At 44.1% G+C, this 13,637-nt stretch overlaps 1 protein-coding gene and 1 long non-coding RNA gene across 5 annotated transcripts in view; one reads left to right on the top strand and one right to left on the bottom strand.

Annotated features, from left to right (window-relative positions):
* The window catches only part of Chrm2 (cholinergic receptor, muscarinic 2), a 135,024-nt gene extending 127,248 nt beyond the window's left edge, over window positions 1-7,776 (bottom strand). The window contains exons 1-2 of one of the 2 annotated variants that reach the window (XM_087659434.1): window positions 7,411-7,776; window positions 7,027-7,174 (exon numbers count right to left, since the gene is read on the bottom strand). The gene's annotated coding sequence lies outside the window, so the exon portion shown is untranslated. 2 annotated transcript variants of the gene reach the window in all.
* LOC102554507 (uncharacterized) overlaps window positions 5,944-13,637 on the top strand; it is a 158,761-nt gene continuing 151,067 nt past the window's right edge. Inside the window, exons 1-3 of one of the 3 annotated variants that reach the window (XR_015685982.1) lie at window positions 6,683-6,834; window positions 7,824-8,167; window positions 12,644-12,735. This is a non-coding gene — a long non-coding RNA (uncharacterized LOC102554507). Of the gene's footprint in view, window positions 6,835-6,858; window positions 6,984-7,823; window positions 8,291-12,643; window positions 12,736-13,637 lie in introns of those variants that run through there. The other 2 variants (XR_015685980.1, XR_015685981.1) reach the window with 2 other exon arrangements.

The following is a 13,637-nucleotide window of genomic DNA, read 5'->3' as shown; positions in this document are numbered from 1 at the left end:
TTGCTGACTCATGATCTCGTCACGAGGAACAGAGTATTCTAGGCATTCAGCCTATGGATTACTCTCTTTATAAAGCAGGAAAAGGTAGTTCATTTAGCCAGTTCTTAGAATCCTGTCATTCAAAGCACTGGCTATGTATGCCAATGGTTGAAGACCTGTGTTTTGGTGTGCCTAGAGGTCAGCACAAAGAGTAAATGGATACTTAGCCTCCAGAACAGATGTCCTGCCTTCCTGAGCCAAATGAAAACATAGCACCAACCCCTACCGTACTTCAATTATTCATTTCAATTTATCTTGAAAATACAGATGTACAGCTTTGTTTATCCATTGCTCCATGCACTAGACATCTGAGCCAAAGCTAGTATGTAGTCTAGGAAGAGTTTTTATACAAGAAAATAGAAAGTCAATATGAATATTTATGGAGTTATAAACATCTATGCAAAAAATTTGTTAGAAAGTCAGATACTTAAAAAATGTATCTCATTCCTTCTCAGCCTTTAGCCTAAGATTGAAATAAAAATCAAATCTTATTAGCGGTGTATTATAAATGCATGATTTTTATCACTAATGAGAATATATCCACTGTTCTTCTAATTTTCTTACGTTTAAATGTTAAGTTCTAGTTGCTATCTTATGACCAAGACCAGATTAAATCAGCTAAACTTTACAAGTACTTTCACTTTTAAATAATTTAGTTTAATATCCAGGGGAAAAATTCTCCAAAGTCATGGAATACTTTAAAATAATAATTCATGTCTTTCCCTCCAAAACACAATATCATGACTATTAAACACCAAAAATTCCTTGTTATTATATTGATTGCAAATCTATATACAAATCTGGTTACTTGTCATTGGTTATTATAAAAATAACAACACCATGGATGAATTAAATGAAAGGAAAGGAGAGGAGGAGAAGATGAGAAAGAAGACATTGGCTAAAGTTTTTAGCTTTTACTGTGATTGGTCAGAATACCAACCTACTATGAGTTCTGTCTCTGCAGACCCAACAGGAAGAAATGGTGAGTAAAGACGCAGCTGGGGAAAGAGACTTTATCAGTGTTGGACAGCATCACTGCAACCGTGCTGCATGGCCTCACTGCATCCGTGTTGGACATTCTCACTGCATCAGTGATGGGAGAGTTGATCACAGCCAGTTGAGAAACACTGAAGAATTTTTAAAGAGAGTATGACAGGCTCAGACTTGCATTATAGAGAAGGTAGTCTGGTAATGAGAGAAGGGGGTTCAGTGCAGAGAGCTGAAGAGTGGCGGGCCAGTTCAAAACATCATGATAAAGATCTGAGAACCACTCCCAACAAGGGAGGTTGGGTGAGAGGTTCCGGAGAAGCCCCCAAAAGAGCCCTGGTCTGCTTTGCCACGGAAATGGAAAGAGCTGGAAAAGAAAGATATGGTGTTCTTAGCACATCAGTTTCGTGTCAGTTTGTTGGGTTATGAGTGACTAATTAAAATGTGCTCATTAATGCAGACGAAGAGTAAAATGTCTAGACGTTTCCAGCAACGAAGTCTCCCCATTAAGACAGAAGACTTCAATTTTTTTAAGTCTGCAGATCAAAGCATGCAGAATATTCTACTAGATTCTCCTCTTGGAAGTCTCTCTGTCTATCATAAGAACATTTCACAACCATATTAAGTTTTAAAAAAGGGGGGGGAGTGTATAGGTCTCCTAAATACTGACATACACATGAAGAACTCTTTAAATCTCTTAATAGTAGACAACTTTTAATATACTTAGAAAACAGAAAATCTCCTTATAACACCATTGTTTAAACTATACCAATTAAACCTTATCTGAGTTATTTTTATTTTCAAATTAAAACGAAAGTGTCTCTTTAGCTTTAAACAATGAGCTCCTCTGAAACAAACCAGTGCGCTTTCTGCCTTTGAACACCAGAGGGCATCATTAGGTGTAAGCTTGGCTAGAGGGAGAAGGGTTGAGAGGGAAAGAATTCCATTACTAATGACAGAAACTGATTCTTATAGTATACCCTTATCTACCATGAAACATTACCATGGTAACAGCAGCAGCTAAGATGATTGTATATTTAGGTCATAGTATAAAAGGAACTTCAGCATGTGAGAAGAAAGAAGAAAACGAAATGAAGACAGGAATAGATGAGAGCATAGAAGCTCTAACTACTCTTCCTCCTCCTCCTCCTCAGCGGATAGCAGTTCACAAAGTCACATTTGCCTTGCCAGAAAGAGGTTGACTATAAATTCTGATTAAAATTAAAAGAAGCCATTGAAACTCAGAAGCTACTCACCATAATACAATGGAGAGAAGCTAGCACAAACGTTGACTTGTGAACTTTCTCATGAAGTACTTGCATGTTTCATTTTGAGAAAATTATTTATCTAGTTACCATGTGTTCAACTGGAGGGCATCTGACTTGGTTCCCTTGCCTTAGCTGAGAGGTGGATGTGACACCTGGCAGAGTGCCTGGTACTCTTAATGCCTTTGATTTCTTCCACCAGAAATAGTAGCTGACTACGTAAAATGAGCAAGTGGTGCCAACCAAGAATGTAGTTGGCACCGACTCTTCTTGGCTTCTTTGCCTGGATGTAGGGGGTCTAAGCAGAAAAGCCAGAGTTGAACTGAAGGGATGGCGAGAACACGATTGAAAACTGAATATCACAGGGTCACTTTCCCCAAACACAGGAAAAATACAGGTTATGCCTCTGCATATAGTATCAGAGTGAAGCCTCCAGGAGTCCAACAGACTGTGTTTGCATCTTGGGGCTGCAACATACTGTTTATGTGATTTTGGGCCATCCCTGCATTTCTGTGAGTGTAGATTGCCTTTCCTGTAAATCAAGAAAATGGCATCTATCACCTAGGATGGTGGCCATGAGAAAATGGATTCACCTATTTACTTGTTCAACGAAGATTTTTTAAGTTCCCGGGATGTGTTTGACACTCTTTAAAATCATAAGGATTTGTGGCAAAACAGATAATGTAATGTGGGTAAGAAGCTGCTTAAGAAAGTAGCAGGAATTTATCATAAAGTTTCAAAATGCCTAACGGAAGATGACCTGCTTCCCAGGATCCACCCCCACCTCACACACACACACACACACACACACACACACACACACACACACACACACACACTGTGGGGTGAGGTATTCATACACAGATGTACGTATTATCATACCACAAGACAACACAGCAGAACCTAGGATATGCAGTCCACTTGCATTGCTGACCCCTAATGAAAAGGACTGGAACGTCTGCTCAGTGAGCCAAGACAAACAGAGGGCAAACAAATGGTAAGGTTGATGGGCAGTTGTAAATAGCCACAAGGAGGATTTTACCAGGCTCTAATACATGTGAGACCTCGAGGGGACACAGCATGGACCTCAAGAGTAACATACCAGTGCAAATGCAATTTTTATGAATAAAAACAGTCTTTCAAGGGGACTCTGACATGTTGTTTGTCAGTCTCTACCTAAAAGAAAGAAGTGTTAAGATCGGGTGAAGAAGGCTCTCTGGGTGGTTATATGGAAAGATACTTAGGAGCATTGTTTCACGTAGTGACATCTTAAGACCAGTGTGAGGAGTTGAGGCTGAACCACACTTTATTAAGGTCATTTCTACAGGATCCTGCCCTTACATTCCCTTCTTTCTCCCATGTTCTCTTCACCTCTCCTACCTTGGGCTCTAAATTCCCTTCTTCTTCACCCCCTGATACTCAACCCACTGTGGTGGGTCCTGGTGACACATTGCTTTCTCATCAGCCAGCTCACTCTGCAGTGACCGATGGACACTCACACCCTCAGTTCTCCACTTGCCAGCCAGCAAGCTAGACACCTTTGAAGATACCCTAACCCTTGGCCCTAGAAGTGGCTGTTCTGGATTGGAATTTGGCAATTGTCCTCTAAGGTTGTGTCCAGTTCCCTGTCTTGGGGATTAGGGGTGACTGTCTGGACAAAAAGAAAGAGATAAATTCACTTTTAGAGTAATTCGTTAGTTTTATTTTTAAAGACAGTTTACCCCCCCTCCCAATGGTTGCCTGTGGGAGCTCACTGCAGGAACAGTTTCTATATTTTAACTGTTAATCTCCTCCACAGCTGCCTCTGAAGTCACTGAAGAGCTCCAAGCATGTTTTCTGGGTTCCCATGCACTTGAACTATGATAGGGATATTGCCATCTACCTAGTTTCTTCCTCCAGTTCCCCTCCAGGCACCCTCAGGCACACTTACATAAGCACACATCATTTCTCCTTTCACAGGCTGACCAAAACATCTGTCAGGAAGCCTCCTCTTACTTCCCAGTCCTACAACTCAACTGTCCCCTATGTCCACTCCATTATACACATGCAACTTTCAGGCCAGAGACAAACCTGGGGAGATATTCCAGGCCTTTAAGAGTCTTGGATTTTGAAACTCATTTGTGGATATTATTTCACCTCGGAAGTCAATGGAGTTGATGAGGAGTTGTTTATCAATTGTATTGCCAAAACTTCAACGTGTTTTTCAGTAACGGGGTGACGATCTGGTCTTAAAGGGACTCTTTAGTCCCTTTCCTAAGGGAAAGCTGTTACAGCATTGGCATAAAGTTTTTCCACCTTTGACAACAATCTCAAAGATGTCCATTCTCAATTATAACCCGTATAATTCTCAGCACGAAACTGTGTCTTGGCTAAATCGACTGGTTTTATCTCTACAGTCATAGGTGTCTTTGCAAAATTCTTCACGATGACCCAGGGACGCCTGTTCACGAGAAGCTTCTATGTATGGGTATAAAGATTCCTGTTATTGCTAGCAGTGAAAAGAACATAACCACCCCATGCTTATCAAGACAGTTTATGCTCATGCATTTAATTGTCTGCCGAAAACATCGTAAAATCCTTTGCCCCACAATCCAGAGTTAGTTAACATGGAGTTTATAAGTCCAGCTGATTTTTTTTTTTTTTGAGCAAAGAACCCTGAGTCCAGAAATGTGCCGATTGCAAGAAAGAGAAAGAAGGTTCAGGCCCACTCCGGTACTCAGCCATCAGAGGGTTGGAAAAAAAACAATTACAACTAGTTGGACTCCAAGACAAGGAGTCCTGACAGGGAGTCAAGACAGCCTGTATCGGGATGGGAAAATTGCTTCCCACAGGAATGCTCACCTCTTTGAACTGCCCCAGCAGTCTCTCCACTGCACTTCTACCTCAAATTCCCAAGGTCTGCCTGATTGTCCTGAGGTTTCTCCGGGGAGTAGGATCAGCTCCCTCTCTCCATTCAGCTGGGCTGAGGCAGAAGCCTCAGCAATGATGACAGAAGCTGCAGATGCTGAGGGAATGCCCAAAGGTGACCAGGCGCTGGAACGCTAATGCGTGTGTGTACAGAAGAGCTTTGGGGTGTGTGTTTGTGTTGCTGGCTGCTTATGCTGGAGGGACTGAGCATCCTAAGATTTCCATATACCAACTGCCACCCAGCGTAAAAGAAAGAACGAGGGAAGCAAAACCAGACAAAAAGAAAAAGAGACGGAGTAGAGAGTAATGGAAGGTCAGCGTGGGAGGGTCTGGACCTGGAGCACAGAGGCATGGGGATTCCTGAGGAGGGAAGCTCTGAAGCAATGGGGTTGCAGGAACAGACTCGCGGGGACCCTGAAGTGACACAAGAACACGACAGGGCAGCTTGGGTGATGTGTCAGCGGGCAATTTTACTTGCCTTCAGCGTTTACTTCCATTTCTCTGCCCTCCTCCCAGCTCTTGGCAGCGAGTACTTCTCTCCGTGGGCATTTGCACACAAGCTCCAGAGTCTGCATCACATAAAGGGACTGAAAGACTGATCGACCCTCCCTTGGACTATTTAGTGGCTCAGAAGTGCCTTAAGGGCGCAGAAAGACCGGAGATAGAAAGGTGGATGCATATACTGTGGAAGGACAGAGGCAGAGTATCCCCCCCAACACACACACACACACACACACACACACACACACACACACACACACACACACACACACACACCGCGCCCCCATAGATGTCAATTTGGGTGAATTCTTAACCCTGGAGCGCTCTACAAAGGAAGTCTCCCTGCTTGCGAGGCTTCTGACACCCCAGGGACATGAAAGGGTGGAGCGCACAGGTGGAATTACTGTATTTTGTATCTGCAACCCGGTTTGGACCGCACCTCAGACGCTCCCAGAGCCACAAGTTTGAGATGATAGCTTAGCTCCGCAGGTGCCAACATTAAAGGTCATTTGCAGCACAGCTAGCCTCTAAGACCCGCAGAGTGGTACAGTACCCACCATGAGTTGGGAGGCCAAGCTCCTGCAGCGTCCGAGACTTCATCAGCTCTGGGCTGGGGCCCCTTTCCTCAGCCACAGTGGACAATCAACCTTGTGCGCCAGCGGAGGAGAATAGGCTTGCAGAGGACTCCCTTCTCTCTCCTCCTGGGAACCTTCCCCAACCTTTTTTACCCCGGCCAAGGTCCGGGGACAATAGCACTAAACCTGTCTCCCTTCCCTCACCGGAAGGTTCTCTCCCAAGGCGGAGTCAGAGGACGGAGTGGCGGCGAGAGGGGCCTCCACCCTAAATGCAGTGTGCCCAGACCCTGGGGTTTAAGGGTGGCTTAAGGGGGAGAGGGTGAGCGGCAGGAGAGACTGAGCTCTACTTGCCTTTCCCACGGCAGCATCTAGAGTGGGGGGTTGAAGAGGAGCAGAGTCTGTGACAGCGGGGGGCGGGGGGGATTGCCAAGCTCAAAAAGAGCCATACTGGGGTATCGGTGCTCACAGGCTGCTTTTGCCACATTCCACTGGACTTAGCTACCCCAAATGGTTTCCCCCGCCCCAGCTGTGAAACCCCTCCTTCTTTCAGACCCGCCAAGGTACGTATCCTCTCCAGCAAGCCCCAGATGCCAAAGTTTCCATTAGAAAACCTGCACGTGTCGGGGACCACCAAACAATTCTTCCAAACCCAGACCCTCTGGGGCCAGGGTCGGGTGATTGGGAGGAGCTGCGAGGTACCGGGCCCTTGGTACGGACAATCAGAGAACCGGGTGGTATAGCAGCGCCTTTACCTGTCGTTGACTTAGTCGCCCGGGGCTGTGATCTGGTAGAGTCTGGCTGGAGCGAGGAGCCTTTGGCGGGCTCAGGTTGGACCGGCTTGGGAGCGAGCGGTACTGCTTAGAGTCCTCAGCTGACTGCCCGCTTGCCTTCTCCCTGGATCTTGCGAGAGAAAAGCGAAAGATTAGTTGTCGCCGCCGCACTTAGACGGGTGGGGCAAGGGAGGCGGGGAGACTGCGGACCCCAAGGCTCAGAGAAGGCTGCGGGGCATTTCACTTCGGTCGTGTCACTTGGCTAATCTGGGACCCCGGTGGTCTGTTCAGACTGGAGTTAAATTGCATCTGTCCGCCGCCCTGAGCATCACACCCCCAAAACATAGGCAAATAAGACTTTCAAACCTGGCTTTCAGGGAGATGACTGTGGGCACCGGCACAGAAAGGAGACCTGGATATGGTGAAGAGCTGGGCGAGCTTCATTTCTTCACCCGAGCGCTGGAGAAGTACTAATTAGTGTCTCGGAGCTGCGCTCCTCCACTTCTCCCAGCGCCTCTGGCGATTTCCAAGTGGGATCTGCGACTTCAGGGTTCTGGCCAAGCCCGCAGGCTGGCGTGTGCGTGTGTGCGTGTGTGCGAGTGAGTGTGTCTGTGCCCCCGCGTGCCTGCTCCCAGGAACTGGTCTCCTCGCCCTCACCCGCTGTGTGTAGCAGCAGAGCAAGAGAGTGGTGTCTCTATTTGTGCGTTTGTGTTCGATTAGCTGCAAATGGGCGGACAGTTTCTGGAGAGAGCATTTACAATTTTCTTTCGTTCTGACAGGATTAGTTGCCGTTGAAGGAGCCTCCGCCAATGAAATCTTCTCTGCGCTCTGATTTGGCGGTTCTTCTGTGCAAATATGACAGCTTTCTCTCTCAGCTCTTTCCTGCATCTCTCCATGTCCGTCCCCAGAGCCCAGCTCTTCATCTGCAATTTCTACACCACAACCTTTGCAACCACCACCACCACCACCACCACCACCACCACCACCACCACCACCACCACCACCACCACCATGACCACCCCTAGTTCCCATGCCAGCAAGTGCCGGGTTGCTACAAAGGTGACAGGGCACATTGGGAAGAAGGCTTGTTGCTTGCAGAAGACACTAAGACCTGTGTTTCCAGGTGGGGAAATGTTAGAATAAATGCAATATACTTTGTACTAAATATATAGTCTTGGAGAAGTGTTCAGATTGTTTATTCCTTTGATGGTGACTAATGTATTAGAAAGAAACAGATTTTTATTTATCTGTCTTTGCTTTTTTTGTCCCAATGCGTTTGTGTCCCATCAATCAAAGGGAAGTGTAGTTAAGAGAGTATACTGGTTTGGTGATAGATGGTGAGGTGGGATTTTGCTGTCCTTTGAGGAAATAAAAGCTGGCGAACTTCCTGGGTTTAGAGCATGGGCTACTTCCTGGGTTTAGAGCATGGTTTTATTTATCTTTTTTGGGGGGGGTTCTTTTTTTCGGAGCTGGGGACCGAACCCAGGGCCTTGCGCTTCCTAGGCAAGCGCTCTACCACTGAGCTAAATCCCCAACCCCTGGTTTTATTTATCTTAATGAGAAACTTCTTCCCAAATGTTCACCAATTATTTGAACCTTGTTTGATAATATTGTGATGAAACTATTCTAAAGTGCAGTTGAGGACAGCACTTGCTCTTGGTGATGTATATTGTATTTGATGACATAAATACATGATACAGGAGGTGCCTTTCATTTCCAAATAGAATTAAAGAAGAAATCATTGAAACCTTAAATAGCAAAGAAGATCTCCTTTTTGATCCCAGAGACAGAGAAATTGCTATTTCTTATGCCCAATGGAATTCAGCTCAATTCCTGTTCCCCTGTCCTTTTGCTGGGTGTTAAGGAGCAAACGTAACAATGAAAGCCACGGTTCCTTTTCTTTCTAAGTTTCCCATCTTTGAGAAGAAATGCCCACGCGAAGCTTTTGTGCAGGGGTTTACCATCAAGACAATAGATTATGCACTGATACAAATTCATTGATGAATGAAAATCCTATAGCTTGCCTAAGTAGGACTGACACAAACTCAATTTTGTTTGGTGAAAGCTATCCTGGGGTAAAGGCTGGCGATGGGATGTCTTTGCCCTCTGTGTCATACAGCCATTTTAGTCTGGTTTGAGAAAGGCAGTTCTGAACATCACTGCTCTCATCCTACCCCGGAACTGGGTTTCAGTCAGTAAGCATCTGATTTCTATTTTCATTTTTCCCCCCTCTGTTGGGTACTATAGAAAATAAGTTCACAAACATTCCACCTGCTATTAGCTCTTAAAAGCCTTCAGAAATCCACCTTGTCATGATAGGCCTGAGGGTTTTGTGAATACCCGTGTGTGTATGCTTGGCACACACACACACACACACACACACACACACACACACACACACACACACTGAAAAAAAAAAAAGAATAATAGATTCCTGACAAGCAATGAAGAAGAAAGCCAGGCATTTATTAACCTGGACTCTGGTTCTGTTTTGGCTTCCCATCGTGAATCTGTTCTTCCTAAGAGCATTTACTTATTCCAAAAGGGGAAGTAAGTAAATAGCCAGCAAAGGCTCACAAACACGTCAGGCTTTTGTGAGGAGCTAGCAACAGAGTGACACTCTCAGTAAGCGAGCATCAATACTGTCCATTTTCTTAAGTCATTACTGAGAACAGCTTTTCTGTGTATACTTGTATCTTGGCCACTCACTGTCTGAAGTGATGAAACTATTTAAGTACTTGGATGTCAGCTTTTTAGTCTCTAAAGTGGGTATCTTCTAGATTTGTTACATAGAACAGTAGAATCAATTGCTGTGAAGTTCTCAGCAGATTTTTTTTGGGGGGCACACGACAATTTAGCTATGGCTGCAGGTTGTCAGTTAGGATTCCTGGGTCATGCCTGTGACCTCTTTGAAAGTGTACCAGAGAGCATTGCTGGCAGAACCAAGGACGCTGTCCACCAGAGTGATAAACATTATGTTAAACATAATCCATCATCACACTGACCCCAGGGAGCCTCAGTCTTTCCCCTTTCTAGTTTCTTTCTGTACAGGAAATGATCGTGCGTTTTCTGAGCACTTTATTTCCATCTCTTAAACAAGTTCGCTTTCCAAGATAAAAGAGTTCCTTCACCCCAGGAATATAGCGTTTGCATTTATTAGTAACTCTTGGTGTGGAACATTTTCAAAAGTGCTTTTTTAAAGACTTTGTAGAATGCATCTGTGGGTTTTCCTTTATCTGCATGACTATTTTCCACCTCAAAGCACTCTAATAAATTAGTAATTTCCACTTGTGAAGCCAAACTTCATCACCTACCTCCTTATAGCACTAGTTCTAGGCAGGCAATGAGGAGCGCCAATGCCTGGAGGGCATGACTTTGAATCTTCCAACATAGTTCACTTCTGAATAAGACTAGAAACAAGGTCACCAGTAACAGAAGAAGGGATCTGATTGGGTCCCAGTCCTGAAGACGTGGCATATATTTTACTGCACCATGGTGATTTCAGTGCAAGAATAACGAGGTTTCAGTCCTTACTAGATGCGCAAATCAGCACCTCCTCACTGTAAGTGGATGTAGGGTGAGTTGAACTCTGGTGATTTCCCACCAGGCCTGGCAACCATACATTTGCCCCCCTTCCTCTTTTTCTATTTTTAATGATCTGAGAAAACACACGGGACAAGTCTTGGCTTCTGGGAGGAAAATGAACTAGAGTAGATCTTCTTGCCCCGAGACTCCCACCCATAGAACTGTTCCTAGAGGTAAAGAGGGGAACCACAAGGGAGGCTTAGAAGCTAGAGGCTTAGGGAAAAGCAGGTTGATTCCTCAAATGTACACTTAGGGAACTTTTATTTTTCCATGATTCAGTTTGGAATTTAACATTCTTGGGTTCAAAGCGGGTCTTCCAGTGACAGCCACTTGAAATGGGCTTTTCTCGGTAATTCTGTTGTTTTAAAAGCTCAGTAACAGCCCCTACAATAGGCATGCCATTCTTCTTAGAGTTATTTATTTTCCCTAGGAACCCTCCCAGAGGGTAATTTAAAAGCGCCTATTCTTTAGCTAGAAAAGATGATGTCCTTTTGTCATAGAAAAATCCTAAGCCTTTCTTTTGCATACCCTGTAGCTGAAGTTTTCATACACAAATGGAACTGATTCTGAGTGACAATGTTTAGTGACAGTCTGACAAACAATGTTCTGTTATTCCTCCCCCACCCCCCTTTTCCTGGAAGTTTGGCATCACAGATGTTTTAAACTCATCCTGTCTCAGCCCAGATAGTGTCATCCAAAGCCTAAAACCATTTACTGCTGCTGAGCCTAAGATATTTAAAATGCAGCATTCTGGTCCAAATAGGGAATATTAAGAGGAGGAAATGGTGGGGGAGGAGGGGCCCAATGTTACAAAATGTTACCCAGCTGCTGATAAGTCAGTGTTAAGTACACAGACAGAAACAGACAGGTGAGATTCCTGGTTGCCCAGAGGAGCATTTAGTCTGTATGCTCCCACCAGGAGGCCAAGCTCAAGACCCATTTAGAGAGGTAAGCCCCTAAGGCAGGGGCCAAGGAGTCCCAGATGCATCCATTTCCAAGCATAGCTTTTGACAAGCTAAATTTCTCTTCCTGAAGTCTAAATTGGATGCTGGAATTTCAGGTGGAGCTAGGATTCTAGCAAGTTCAAAGGAAAGAGTCCTGTTCTTGCATTATGAACAAGATTCCCTGATGATTTGAATCAGTGACTCTGTACACAAAAGAGCCTTCCAAGAATGCTTAACACCAACTTAGTCCATAGGGAAACCCGCTTTCTGTCGAACTGCAAACAAACTAATCTTTTACCCATGAGAGTTATGTATTTTCTCAGCTCATATAACAGACAAGTTTCTTAAGCTAGCCATGGGTCATCAAGGGAGAGCTGGAGATGCAAACCTACGGTGAAGAAGGTGAAGAAGTGTGTTTGGGGACCATAGCAGCACCCAAAATTCTCCTCACTAAACTCCATTTACCCTCTATTTCAGAGTGACTGAGATAACTCTCAGGCAGAAAAGAACATTTTTCAAAATGTTCAATTGTATATGATCAGTAACATAACCGCATGCAGATCTTTTCACCTTAGAAACACTCTCTCCTCGTAGAGTGCCTAACGAAGCAAGCACTAACACCTACCCTGATTTACTGTGCCAAGAAGATACAGGCTGAACATGTTCTTTCTTCCTCATTTAATCTACAAGATGACTGGGTCTATGGATTGAGGACCTCATTTATAAGGGGTCTCAAGGGTAGCATTTTATAAATTCCCAGGGAAGTGAGTAAAGCAGCCTAGCCCTAGGTACGATATGTGTTCTCCATGTCTACAAGGTCTTCCTCCATTAACAAACTTTACCTTGGTAAGAGAGTTAATTTTAAAAGGATGGTGAATAGACATGTATTGGTAATCATTGAATGCCTTCAACGATTACCGAGTCAACGCGAACTCCATAGCAGACACAATGTACTCTTGTGTTATCGATGCCGGGTACAGGATACACAGTGTCTGTGGCTTGGTGGAAAACATTTCTTATTGAACAATTTTATGTAAACAAGCTGCCATTGCTATGTTTTGTTTCAACAGAGCTATGAAGCGCAAGTGAGCGGGTCTAAGACTGTCAGAGGGATTCTCCAGAAAAAGTGTACTCCAGAAGCTTGCCACAAACTGGATTTAAGGTACTGGTATTGAATTCAACAAAATGTTGAATGACAGGCAATATTTTCTTACCTATCAATGATAGGAAGCTACCAAGAGTTTTTAGATCTAACTGAAGAGAAAAAAGAAACCTCTTCTACTTTAGAACCACAGATAAAATATCCGATGCTACAAATGGAGGTTTCAGAAAGAGGCCATGCTACTTGTACATCAGGAAGCTGATTCTAGGGGTGATGTCTAGCTGGCCGATACTGTACAAATAATGTGGAAGCTTGAAATAAGTATGATCTTATGGACAATGAAGGTTGTTTAAATATTCAAATTAGTGAAGGAGCCAAAGTTAGAGACATTGTCAGTGGCCACAAAGGAAGATCTCAAGCCCTTGTTTTATAGCAGTCAGAAAGGACAAGTAAAACACCAGTCATTGAGTACCATGGTCTAATCTCTATGACTTAGTGAATAAATCAAGGATAGGATAGACATTCTCTACCCAAGGCACTATTTTTAGGGTATATTTCTGATCTCTTCTATATGCTTCTTGCTTATTAACTTTAAAATGTTTGTGTTTTAGAAGTAAACACTGCTTATATAGCAATGAGTGTTTCTCATACATGGACACTTCTGTAATTTCTCTTGAACAAGACACTTGGCATAGTTGCTATAGTTTGTTCTAATTAGGTAATGGCCATGGGGATGGGGCAAGGCAACTAAGAACTGGAGCCATCTCTCACAGAATGAACTAAAAAGCTAGAAGTCTATCTTCAATCGTGATTCATACTTTCCCTTTGCTTGACTATCCCTGAGAATGTTCTGTACGGATTCTATCCATTTTGTCCCAGAGTTGACTAACAGTTACACATGACAGAATGAAAATGGAGGACAAGAAATTGAAGGTAGAGTGATAGGTCAGCCACTCAGGTTC

Source organism: Rattus norvegicus, chromosome 4 (assembly GCF_021556685.1).
Source record: "Rattus norvegicus strain SHRSP/BbbUtx chromosome 4, alternate assembly SHRSP_T2T, whole genome shotgun sequence".
NCBI lineage: Eukaryota > Metazoa > Chordata > Mammalia > Rodentia > Muridae > Rattus > Rattus norvegicus.
This window is presented reverse-complemented; position numbering and strand designations above follow the sequence as displayed.